Source organism: Ovis canadensis, chromosome 6 (genome assembly GCF_042477335.2).
Source record: "Ovis canadensis isolate MfBH-ARS-UI-01 breed Bighorn chromosome 6, ARS-UI_OviCan_v2, whole genome shotgun sequence".
NCBI classification, from domain to species: Eukaryota; Metazoa; Chordata; class Mammalia; order Artiodactyla; family Bovidae; genus Ovis; species Ovis canadensis.
This window is the reverse complement of record NC_091250.1, coordinates 39,471,138-39,484,426: the sequence shown is the minus strand read 5'-3', so window position 1 is coordinate 39,484,426 and position 13,289 is coordinate 39,471,138. Positions and strand designations below refer to the sequence as shown.

Sequence of the window (13,289 nt, the reverse complement as noted above, 5' to 3'; positions counted from 1 at the left end):
TGTCCATCACCAACTCCCGGAGTCCACCCAAACTCATGTCCATCAAGTCGGTGATGCCATCCAGCCATCTCATCCTCTGTCGTCCCCTTCTCCTCCTGCCCCCAATCCCTCCCAGCATCAGAGTCTTTTCCAATGAGTCAACTCTTCGCATGAGGTGGCCAAAGTACTGGAGTTTCAGCTTCAACATCTGTCCTTCCAAAGAACACCCAGGACTGATCTCCTTTAGGATGGACTGGTTGGATCTCCTTGCAGTCAGTCCAAGGGACTCTCAAGATTCTTCTCCACCACCACAGTTCAAAAGCATCAATTCTTTGGCACTCAGCCTTCTTCACAGTCCAACTGTCACGTCCATACATGACTATTGGAAAACCCATAGCCTTGACTAGATGGACCTTTGTTGGCAAAGTAATGTCTCTGCTTTTCAATATGCTATCTAGGTTGGTCACAACTTTCTTTCCAAGGAGTAAGCGTCTTTTAATTTCATGGCTGCAATCACCATCTGCAGTGATTTTGGAGCCCCCCTAAATAAAGTCTGATACTGTTTCCCCATCTATTTCTCATGAAGTAATGGGACCAGATGCCACGATCTTCGTTTTCTGAATGGTGAGCTTTAAGAGAACTTTTGCACTCTCCTTTTTCACTTTCATCGAGAGGCTTTTTAGTTCCTCTTCACTTTCTGCCATAAGGGTGGTGTCATCTGCATATCTGAGGTTATTGATATTTCTCCTGGCAATCTTGATTCCAGCTTGTGCTTCTTCCAGCCCAGCATTTCTGATGATGTACTCTGCATAGAAGTTAAATAAGCAGGGTGACAATATACAGCCTTGACGTACTCCTTTTCCTATTTGGAACCAGTCTGTTGTTCCATCTCCAGTTCTAACTGTTGCTTCCTGACCTGCATACAGATTTCTCAAGAGGCAGGTCAGGTGGTCTGGTATTCCCATCTCTTTCAGAATTTTCCACAGTTTATTGTGATCCACACAGTCAAAGGCTTTGGCATAGTCAATAAAGCAGAAATAGATGTTTTTCTGGAACTCTCTTGCTTTTTTGATGATCCAGCGGATGTTGGCAATTTGATCTCTGGTTCCTCTGCCTTTTCTAAATCCAGCTTGAACATCAGGAAGTTCATGGTTCAGGTACTGCTGAAGCCTATGTGAGAATTATGGCACAGATAGACAAAAACAGTGAGTTGCAAGGTTTCCAAGCTGGACCAGGTATATGAGTCAAGGACAGAGCTTTCTCTTCCAGGAAGCACCTGTTGATGGTCTCCGTGGATGCAGTGCCTCTTCTCTCCTCCTCTGAAGTACTTTCGCTGGAGGGCGGCACTGTAGGTATAACAGCTCTACTGAAATGCAAATCATGTTTCCCAACAAAACACACTAATCTTAAATCATGGTGTACACTCAAGGAATCTGAAGTTGAATTAAAAGACATCACTTCCCTTTCATTTGAAATCAAAGAACACCAGACTTGACTCGGACCGTGTCCTTACACAAAGGACCCCACATGCCATGGAAAACAAGAATGTCTGAGGCTGGAACTCCACCCTGTACACTTTTGCCCCAGTCAACGCTGTCGTTACAGCGTCACTTCTCCTGGTCCAAAGAACCTGAACAGAGAGGAGACTGAGATGAGGATGAATAACTGCCATATTTTTAGTGTTTGGGAGCTTTTAACACTGCAAAACAATTCTGAGAATGTAGTTTGGCAGCACAAACCTAGGAAACCAGATAGGTGACCACAGTTAGCTGACTTCTCAGCTCAAAATGAACCTTCCTTTGCTGAATTCTTAAGTCTGCAGATGGAGAAACTTACTCCCTAAAAAAGTTCTCTCCTAACAAATGACTTATCTCAGTTATGTGAGAAATGGTTACTCTCTTGATGATAAAATGTAGTTACAACTGGTCTAGTTTTTAAAAGGTTAAAACATGGTCAACTACGTGACATTTTTTTGCTTGGGATTTTCTCTTTTCTCTCACATTTCTAAACCTGCCAGTTGTATCTTGTGGTGGACAGCTGGGCACTAGGTGCTTGGTATGTGGAGCCTTCCTTCAGAGAAAATACTATGTTCAGTGGTTTTTCACAAACCAAAGTAACCAGTGAGGCTATAGCTAAAGTATTCACTGCCTTTTTAAAGGATATACTTTTTGTTAACAACTTTATGTGGACTCCCATTCTATGCTAAGTCCGTTTTCAGCAAAAGACACACACTGCCATTTCACAATACGAATTCTTACCATGAATCTACGGAATCTGTCTATCCCCAAATAATTAATGATAAAGAAAGCACAATGGCAACTGAGTAATCAAGAGAGAATTTCCTAATTACACCTTACACATATTTTAGCCTTTTCAACTATTGGGTGTATCCCAAACAACAACACATCTTGTAATGACTCATGTCTACATGTAACAAGCAGTCCTCTTTGAGCTCTTAAAGAATCACACATAGAAAAGCTCACCTAGAATGTGAAATTAAAAACAATTTATCAAGATTTTCATATATTTTTCACATTTGAAATTCTTCATGCTATGCAAGTGGAAATTTTAAAATTACCTTCTTCCAAGATGACTATATCAGAGACAAAGTAATCCTAGACTTTAAGGCTGGAAACAAGAAACTACTCTACAAAAGCCTAATTGTGTTTTTACCACTGCACAATATATGCAGTATATTCATATTTTTGTTATTACCATACCTGGCATATACATTTTTCACAATGACTTTTTATACAAAATTTAAGTCAAAAATTAATTTATTTTAATATTTACAAAACACTTGATTATCCTTAAAGTATACTTTCCATGATGTGAAACTATAAATACATACACAAATGAGATGAAGAGATTTATATTAGTGAAAAAAAGTTACTCCCAGAAAAGGGAATCCAGGGTTGTATATAAAGAGCTCTCTCCGCCCCATCTTCCTCTGCCATTCCCTTTCTGTACTTTGAGAGCAAGGCCTTTGTCATCTATGATTTATAAACGGAAGGGAACAGAAAGGGAAAAAAAAGGATACTGTGCATCAGGTGTTACCTTGGTACTTCCTGTGTCTTCCCATTGTACGGGGCTTTGCTCCTGGGGATATTATCAAATGACAAAGCTTTCTACTTGACAATAATCCATAAATAATAGAACAGAAGAAACACAGTCCTTCTGAAGCGGGGAGAGCCAGGCTCTGAAGTAGTTCTGTTGTGATGTGGGTGTCATATAAACACTTGAAACCCAAAGGCAAAATGTGTGTGTGTGTTGGTGTGTCTACACATGCATGGGGTGAGGGCAGATACACTTGACAGTCCCTTAAGCTTCACCCTGCTCTAGGGCTCAGAAAAAACTGTCTGAAACACTAATTACAGAGAAAGAAACAGGGCCCTGCCAAAACAAAATAAAGCAGTTGAAAGAAAAAACACAGTATCTCTCAGGTTGGGCCATGAGGAAATTCCAGTTGTGTATCTTTTGAATAGAAATCTAGGCATACCGCATAGGAAAAGACATTATTCTGTTGATTGATTCTCTTTACAGTCTACACAAGAATGAGCGGTGGTCAGAATCAATCAAACGAGAGCCCATCTCAACTACCTAATACAACTGAGTATCGCTACAGAATATTCTCACCAGTCTAAAAGGAAAAACCACTTTTTAAGTGGTACATACTACTCTATTTTAAAAGAAAACGTATTTGTCAACTTATCCTAATAATTCAACAAACCCAAACACTCTAATTCTATATCCCACGTTCAATATGAGAAGATTAACATGTAAAGATTTGTTTAAATAAGTACAATTACAAAAACTTAACAAATTTTGAAATTACCTAATATCTACTAATGTTTAACTAAAATATATCAATTATATTTTCTTTCAATTGAAGTATTACTAATAATTGTATTTGTGTAAGTGTTGTGGCTCAGCTGGTAAAGAATCTGCCTGCAATGTGGGAGACCTGGGTTCAATCCCTGGGTTGGGAAGATTCCCTGGAGAAGGGAAAGGAGACACACTCCAGTATTCTGCCCTGGAGAATTGCATGGACCATAAAGTCCAAGGGGTGCCGAAGAGTCGGACACGGTCGAGCAAACTTTCACAAAGAAAAGCTTTCCATGACTTTGTTACTTTGTTTTTCACTGCCAAGGTTTTTTAAGTTTCTCACAATTAACATAATACTACAAAATAAGGCTTAATTTAAAAAAATGAATTCTCAGTAGCCAACAATAATGATTATTAAGCTCTATTTTAACTTGGCTCACAGGAATAACGTAATCACACAAGCTCTCAAATTATTTCAAAGAGAGTGATACTTGTCCTGCAAGAATAATAATGCAGGTAAATTACAGAAACTTCATTTCCAAAGAAAGAAGGAATTTGTTTGATTTTATAAATTAATATTATTTACTTCAATTCAGAAAAAATATATATGATGGAATAATACATGAAATCCATGACAAAATTCTATAGAACGTATGTATGCATAAGATCCTCAGTCAAGGGTCTGCTTCATATTAAATAGAAATAACAGATTTACTTGGCAAGATACATTTATATTAATATATTTGAGATGAAATAGCAGATTACTAGAAATTCATCATCCTAAGGCATGGGCAGAAAATTCAGTTAATACTAAATGGAACAGTGAAAAATATCAAAATCTTTTCATTTAAGCAAAGAATAAAATCACACAAAAATTAAGCTTAATAAAAAGAGACTAATTTAAAGATCAAGAATTAGAGTCAATTCTCATTTACATTAAATAAATCATAGCAGTGAAATAGATAATCCATCATTTTAGGATTTATTAGCCAGTGAACTCAAGTATAGCTAAAATTCTAGGAATTAAGTGTACATTTTTAAAAAAATCATGCAAACACAGTGCCCCGTGTTCAATTTTGTCTTTCTACTTCTGGCATCTTCCTGCCATTCTTCTCTTCTCTGTCCTAGTAGAAAGAGAATTAAAATCTGTTAAAAGCCTAGTATGTGACAAGGTATTGTGCCTTATTCTTTACACACGTTATTTCATTTGCTCTTTACAACCAGTTCTATCAGTTTAGTGGTATTACTCCTATTTATATAATGAGGAATTTGAAAATATTAAAAAACTGACTATGTTACCTGAAGCCATGCAGCTATTTCTTAGGTGTTCTGGTCCCCAACTCTTGCTCCATTACTATACCATAAAACAGCACTAAATCCTGGTGTACCATTTCTCAGAATAATGCTGCCATTTTTCTGTTAGCAAGGCTCATGTTCTAAACAAATATGTGCATTCACACCCTGTGTTAGCCAGTGAATGTATTGTTTCTTCTTAAATTTCTCTCTTTCCACTCAAGGTAGGTATGGAGATAATGCAGAAAATCCATTCATAAGTTTTCCAGACTCAATCCTCTACCATCCTACTGCTATATATCATAATATACATTTAAATAACAAAATTATAATAACAGTTGACATTTAATGAATGCCTGCTGCTGTTGCAGCTAAGTCGCTTCAGTCATGTCCGACTCTGTGCGACCCCATACACGGCAGCCCACCAGGCTCCCCCATCCCTGGGATTCTCCAGGCCGGAACACTGGAGTGGGTTACCATTTCCTTCTCCAATGCATGAAAGTAAAAAGTGAAAGTGAAGTCGCTCAGTCGTGTCCAACTCTTAGCAACCCCATGGACTGCAGCCTACCAGGCTCCTCCGTCCATGGATTACTCTTTGTCAAATGCTGTTCTGGGTGGCTCACACCAATACCTCATCTAATCTATAAGCAGTTGAAAAAGACGATCATAAGTGAATGAGAAAAATATGTAACGATTACACATACTTTTGATTTAAACTATATTCTCTTGAACTAAAAACTTGATAAAGAAGATACATATATGCAGCATACTTACTTTGTGAAGCAAAATACTGCAATTATATAACATGGATCTTTACAACAAATTCAACTTCATTTTTATTCTAAGTGCATTAACCATAGTTTTAACTATGTGAAGAGACATACCAAAGAAGGCAGAATTTATCAAATAATATTTTGTGAATAGTTAAAAGAACCTTGGAGAAAAAAATTTATCTAAGAAAATACAAATGTATGAAATAAAATATTTAGAATCTTATTTTTACATTCTTACAGAACATTCATGAATGATTTTTAGCTGTTGGATTGGATGACTGGCCATTCACTTTATTAATGTTCAAAGATCATGTGTAAAACAAAATAGTTAAAATAGCTCCTCCTTTAGTAAAAGGTTCTTTGAAAAAAATATACGATCATTTTCTGATGAAATTTCAAATAATCATAATTTGAAAAAAAAAGTGTATAGATTAGTGATATAGGGGCAAATTGCAAACAGAATTTATAAGACAATCAAAACACAAGTGAGCATAAAAAAGTGCTTTAGAAATGTAAACCAAAATATAAGACAAATATACCAGGATATTCTGAGTCCTAACAGAATCCTATATGTGAAATTAATCTCTAGGCCATACCATTGAGGTTCTGACATCTTAGAAAAGAGTGACCTTCTTTTCTAAGATGTATTATTCTAAAATGAAGGGTCATTTTCTTGAAGGTTCAAATTAGTGTTCTTATTTGTCTAGCTGATATCTCCCAACGTGGTAGACATGAAGATTTTTTTACAGTTTTCTCTTAATTTGTATAGTTAATGCTCTGAGTTGCAAGAAAACATTCCAGCTTTACCTTGCTGAACCACCCTCTTTAGCAGTCTGTACAGAGATCAGCACTCCATGCTGGTAGCAACTTCCACCTAAAATGCTTTCAGAGTATAAGGCAATTTAGACAGCACAGCTGTCTACTCAGGAGTCTCATTAAACATACTTAAAAAATTCCTAGAAGAAGGCATGATTTATTATACGCAAATGGCTACCCTGGGTTTTTGGTATATTATAAATTGACAGAATTTTAAATTTAAAAAGAAAATTTAACATACACCTTGTTTGGATTATTTAAAATTTAACTTCTAAATGTCTGTGAAAATGAGTGTTGGCATAATCAAATGTGAATCCCAGCTGATTAACAAACACATGAACAATGGGGGAAATGGTCCCCAAAGCTCTTTATTCTGAGGAGCGTTTCCCTTAAGGGACAAACTCTAGGAGAATGAAGTCCTTACTGTACAACAGGAAAGAGTAGGCAGAGGCTCGCAAGTAATTGTAACAGAAAATCGAATGCATCTGCAACGTTTAAGTGCATTTAATGCCCAGTGATTTCATCACCTACCCTACATTTAAAACTGGGAGACAATCCAGAAACTGAAGGAAATCAGATATTTGCAAAAATATGTTTGCACCACACTATCCAACACTTGTACCGGCAACATTACTATAGGTATTTCAACATATGTTGATTTTAAAGAATAAGTTCTGGAGTTAGCCTTCTAACATCATATTTTAATTAAGGAGATGTAACCTACCAAGTTAACAAAAGAGTTAATTTTCAAAATAGTAACCCTTAAGGTGCTTGTTGTGAAAGCTACAAATAATGGCATTATCTTGCCATTTATCATCTTAAATAATTTAATGAAAAATATCTAATGATATATATTTTAAGAGAATAAAAGTAATCCCTACTTTCTACATTTTTTATTTGAACTAGAGAGAGGAGACTAAAGTAAAAATCAAAAATTCCTCCAATCTGGTTCTTTGAGTTATCTGAATGGCCATCTTCTTTCATTACAAGAAACATTACTTACTCTCCTCTTTGATAAAAGATGTTCTGCAGTAGCATAATGAATCATATTTTTTCAAAAAATAATTAGAAAGAAATAGTGCTTGATTTCTCATTTAAGCGTCACAGTCCTACTTATAGAAAGTTTAACTTACATCACTAAATGTCTGTTCTCTGTGTACAAAGCCCTGAAACTAGCCTTAAAACATAAATATTAGGTCCTGAAATTCCCATTTTCATTTTAGATTGCACAGAATTCTTATAATCACTTTTTGCCTGTACCCTTCTATGACTGCCCTTTGATAAAGGTCCTCCTATCTCCTATCTGGCAGAAGTTTCATGATTTTTTTTTTCTGCCAATAGCTTTAACATTTTCCATTTTCTGGCTTTATTTCCTCTCCACCATTAGAGTGAAATGCCATTTGACCCGACTCGGATCCCATAATATAGAGGAAAAACATGAAGACACAAATGTAAATTCTGAGTCCATTGTGTGCTACACTTTCAGTCAAGCATTTATATTTTATTCAACAAGAACCTTGGACAATACAATCCTAGTTTTACAGAAAAGAAAACTGAGATTCAATGGGGTTAAATAACTTACATATAATCAGTAGGATCTGAAGTCAAGTTCACATTTTTCTTCTTCTTCTTTGCTGCTTCCCATTATTCACTGACATTTACACATGGGAATCAGTTTCTCATTCAGGATGAAGAAATAAGTCCATGAGAATAAAGTCAATTAAGCATCCAAGAAAGATTCTATTCACTAGTCTTTTTGCACTTGAAGGGAATTATATCTGCTAGAATTAGCTTCAGCTACATACAACAAACCCAAAATTAACACTGACTTAAATAAGATAGGAGTTTAATTCTATCTCATGGAAAATAAATCAAGGTAGGCAATCCAGATTTAGTATGACAATTCCACAAAATCATCAAAGACTCATACTCCTTTTAGCTGACTACTCCATACTCTCTTAGAGTGTGATTTTTATCCTCATGATCCAAAATGGCTGTCAGAGCTACAGCTATCACATCTGTATTCCAGGAAGCAGAATGAAGGAACAGGAAAAGAAATGTGTTAGTCTTCCTTTTTAAGGATGTGTCTCAAAGTAACACTCAGTACTTCAACTTTTTCCCAATAAATAGAACTAGTCACATGCACACACTTGGCTGCAAAGAAAGTTAAGAAATGTAGTTTTTCTGACTGGATAGGATAGCAAGGTGCTGAGATAAAAAAGCAGAGTTTTATTATTACTGAAATGGAAGGTTAAAATGGATATTTGAAGGCAACTAGATGAAACTCTCATAAAAAGTTACATATAATCTCTGATATACTGGTAACATTATCAACATCTTTAAGCAGATCAGAGATAATTGAGAATGACAGACCCAATGTCATTTCTTAGGTAAAATACATTACCCCACTGGATTCATCTCATCATAGGCAATCCACTGAATAAATGTGATTTTACATTTCTGCAACTTATTTTCAACATTTGCATTATAAAGAACCACTAAGTCAACGAGAAAAAAATCAAGTGAGATTTGTTTTATAAATGGTGATCTTTTTCCAGGGTTAGAATACAGGGCACTGGATTAGATGACAAGTTTTACCAATGGGAGTGCCACAGACTTTAAGTGGTCACTGCAAGGAGATCCAACCAGTCCATTCTGAAGGAGATCAACCCTGGGATTTCTTTGGAAGGAATGATGCTAAAGCTGAAGCTCCAGTACTTTGGCCACCTCATGCGAAGAGTTGACTCACTGGAAAAGACTCTGATGCTGGGAGGGATTGGGGGCAGGAGGAGAAGGGGACGACCCAGGATGAGATGGCTGGATGGCATCACGGATTCGATGGACGTGAGTCTGAGTGAACTCCGGGAGATGGTGACGGACAGGGAGGCCTGGCATGCTGCGATTCATGGGGTCGCAAAGAAGCAGACACGACTGAGCGACTGAACTGAACTGAACTGATCTTCTAAAACTTCTAATATCCCAAGGTCATGAACAAATAACAGGAGAAAATGCAGATGGGGATAAGGAACCAAATCTGAAAGGTGCATCAGTAATTAACCTAGGCCCAAGTATTTCCTTATATGTCATAGTTAATTAGTATTTAAAAACCTGTAACTTGAATGTAAGTAGATTTTCTTGTTCCGTGATGTCGCTTACATGATAAGATGAAGCATTTGAGAAAAACACAAACATCATCTCAAAAACAATAACCAAAAAACTTGATTTTTTCAAGTTTTCTTGGAGGATAGAGAAGGTAGTCATTTCACACACAACAAAGCAAATGTCCTTGAAAATCTCTTTAAATACTTTCCCCCAATGTTTCATTACTCCTACTCTCCACTCTCATCTCATCTCTATTAAACACCTGCTCAATTCCCCACAATCATTTTCCATAACCCATCTGACTGCATTCAGCTAGACAAAGCTAGACAAACAGCCCTCAGAAAAATAAAACCAAGTCACGTGATATTTCTTAACACAACCCTGGGGCTCTTGTATCTCAGCACTCCCAACACGTACATGCATACCCACGTGCACACACAAAAAGATGAACCTCTTCAATTTGTCCCCTGATAACAGGATGCAATTTCCACTAATTCAATCCACAATCAAGATAGTAGAAATTTTCCTTCAATTTCATGTATTTGTGAAAAGTTCACACACAAATGAATTTCTTTACTGCCCTGCAGTCTTAAATGCTAGGTTCAGCATCCCCTGCCACTTCAAACTCTTTTTATAGTTCTATTTTGCTGTTTCAGTACATTTCATTATTCTCTAGATTTAGATAATTTCCAAGGATCATGATTAAAACAAGGCTCAAAATTAAACATAATGTCATATTAAAATATATGTGCCATAATGGCATGGCTTGTCATGTCTAATATCTGAATTAAACAATATTATTTGTCATTTCTTCTAATCAGAGAAGACTATTTAAGAAACTGGGTATGTGTAGATTTGGATCAACCTGATGATCTACTTGATAACAGTCTCAGCAATCTTATAATCTTTTGGGAGGCATATTGCATAAAAGCAAAAATGGGCTCTGGAATCATAGTCACTGGGTTGAGATTCCAACATCACTTACAAACTGTGTGATCTTGGGTAAGTTATTCATTCGGTGACTCAATTTCCTCATCTGTAAAATGATGATGATCAGAGTACCTACCTCTTGAAGTTGTTCTGAATATTAGGGAAATTGCCACATGAAAAATAGGCGGAAACAGTCATGGATACATGTAACCACTCAACAAGTGTTGCCTATTATTATTTCTCACTTTCTAAAACATAGCTGCAGTGTAGTAAATAACACATCAAAGCATTCTGGGATATAAATTACTCACTAAAAATATAGCATACACACATGCTTTAGAATAAATATTGGATTTTTACTTTGTAATGGATTCTGAAATATTTAAACAAATGGTATGAAAAAATTCACTACTGAAATATCCTAACATTTGTTTATGAAATTATTCCTTTTAAGTAAATTTACAGCATACTTTAGAACGGTAACTTCAACTGTATTTTTTTAAGTAAAAATTATTTTACCATGAAAGGAAACAGAATTATATATTCTTCCTTGAATAATAAAATAGTTTTGAAAGAAATCATGGAAGTGGTAGGTAAGTAGGCTTCATTAGTAATGTGTTTAGATTTAGGGCAGATTGATAAGATGTAGGCATACCCTTACCTAAACAATCTTAAACTATTAATCTAGGAGCCTTATTACAATTATTAGGCTGATTAAAATTATATCTTTAGGACTGCAATAGTTGTTCTAGACCTGTACATAGTAGTAACATAAAGATATACAGGAGATATTAAGAGCAGACTATGATAGATGGTGTCTATCAACAGACCATTAAAGTATTCTGTTGTAGTTAAGGATAGAAGAGGTTTCTTAACGTTGGGATCTAAAACCTTATGCTTGGGTCTAATGTAATAGAGCCAGCATTCTCTATTTTCAAATGAACATAAAATGCACTATAAATTTAAGAGAATTCTGATGCTACAAAGTTCTGTCCACTACATACTACCACTTGCACGACCTAAATTCTAAGAAATGCATAATGCTAACTACTTTGGAGATTCTTTTTCCAAATCTTCTATATGCCTACATTGTTCTACACAGGTTTCCAAGCATCTTAAAGTAGGCTAGGTTCATTTCTTCTGGACAAGCAACTTCTAAACAAACAAACAAAAAAATAAACTTAGCAGCAAATGAGAATGATAATGAAGGGGAAATTTTTATTTTAAAAGCAGGCACTCACTCTTATGAGCTACTGAGGTTTTAAAAGCATTCGCTCTCAAAGAGATTTTTCAGATTGAAAAAAGCTGCCTGGCTTACAAAAGGAAGAACAGATGAGAAAGTTATCTGAAATTCCTTCAGTAATATGTGGCCCCACAAAAGAATGAGGAACAAACTGCATGATCACTTTTAAAAGCTAGTGATATGCTATTTTTGAAATGATTAAGATTATAGCTGACTACTGATTTTCAGCTGTTTGGCATACCTCCAAGGAAAGGCTACAAATTAGTGGAGATGCCTCATTTAAGGTTCACTCACACCCATAAACATCTGTTTAGTGTTCATTAAGTTTCAATAAATTTCTAGAGCAGCTAGAAGTTGTATGAATCTTACTCCAGAGTACATGAAAATTTCACGTGACAAGCCAGGTTCCTTCAAAATAAATATACTCCTTCAAACATTAAATCATCAATTTTGAATGGGTGGTAGTAGATTAGATGATAATACAAAATTGACAGGAATAGCACTTTGTTTCTTTCAGCTGCTGCTAAGTCGCTTCAGTCGTGTCCGACTCTGTTGGACCCCATAGACGGCAGCCCGCCAGGCTCCCCCGTCCCTGGGATTCTCCAGGCAAGAACACTAGGATGGGGTTAAAAAAGAAAAAAATTCTCTCAAATTAGTTGAAAAACATATGAGTTAGGAATTAATTCGGGGATATTAAGAGGAGGGTTCAGAATGAAACTATAAAGGTATCAACTACTGAATATGTTTAAACATCCAGGAGATAATAAACTTATGTTAATACAAAATTAATAGCCTACTAACTGTGGCAAAGTAGATCCAGTAAAAACTTCTAAGTGAAGTGAAAGTTGCTCAGTCATGTCTGACTGTTTGCAACCCCCATGGAGTATACAGTTCATGGAATTCTCCAGGCCAGAATACTGGAGTGGGTAGCCTTTCCCTTCTCCAGGAGATCTTCCCAACCCAGGGGTCAGATTCTTTACCAGCTGAGCCACAAGGGAAGCCCAAACTTTTAAGTACACTAGTCTTTATCGTATTATATTTATTAAATATACTGAGTTGGGTGCAATATAGCCCCTTTATATCAATTTTCTCTTCTCAAAAGGAGAAATCTACTTCCCTAGAATAATGGTGAAGAATATATAAGATTCTGTGTGTATCTCACATTTCCTCCACTCAATTCCCATTTTCTACAGGAGTCAGTGAATAGAGGAACAGCAGGCCAAAAAATTATGAAGAATCATTAAATCTAGGAACAACACCAGGAAATAATATTTTATCTTATAAAAACTACTAAGAGTTTATACACACAACTCTTCCAGTATATGTGT

The 13,289-nt window shown here is 36.0% G+C and overlaps 1 protein-coding gene and 1 long non-coding RNA gene across 5 annotated transcripts in view; both read right to left on the bottom strand.

The window, feature by feature from the left end:
• The window catches only part of PPP3CA (protein phosphatase 3 catalytic subunit alpha), a 322,924-nt gene that overhangs the window by 285,027 nt on the left and 24,608 nt on the right, over window positions 1–13,289 (bottom strand). The gene's annotated exons all lie outside the window — the stretch shown is intronic.
• LOC138442369 (uncharacterized) lies at window positions 4,764–11,117 on the bottom strand. The gene is made up of 2 exons (XR_011257668.1): window positions 8,269–11,117; window positions 4,764–4,928 (listed from the first exon to the last, which is right to left on the bottom strand). It is a non-coding gene; the product is annotated as an uncharacterized lncRNA (long non-coding RNA).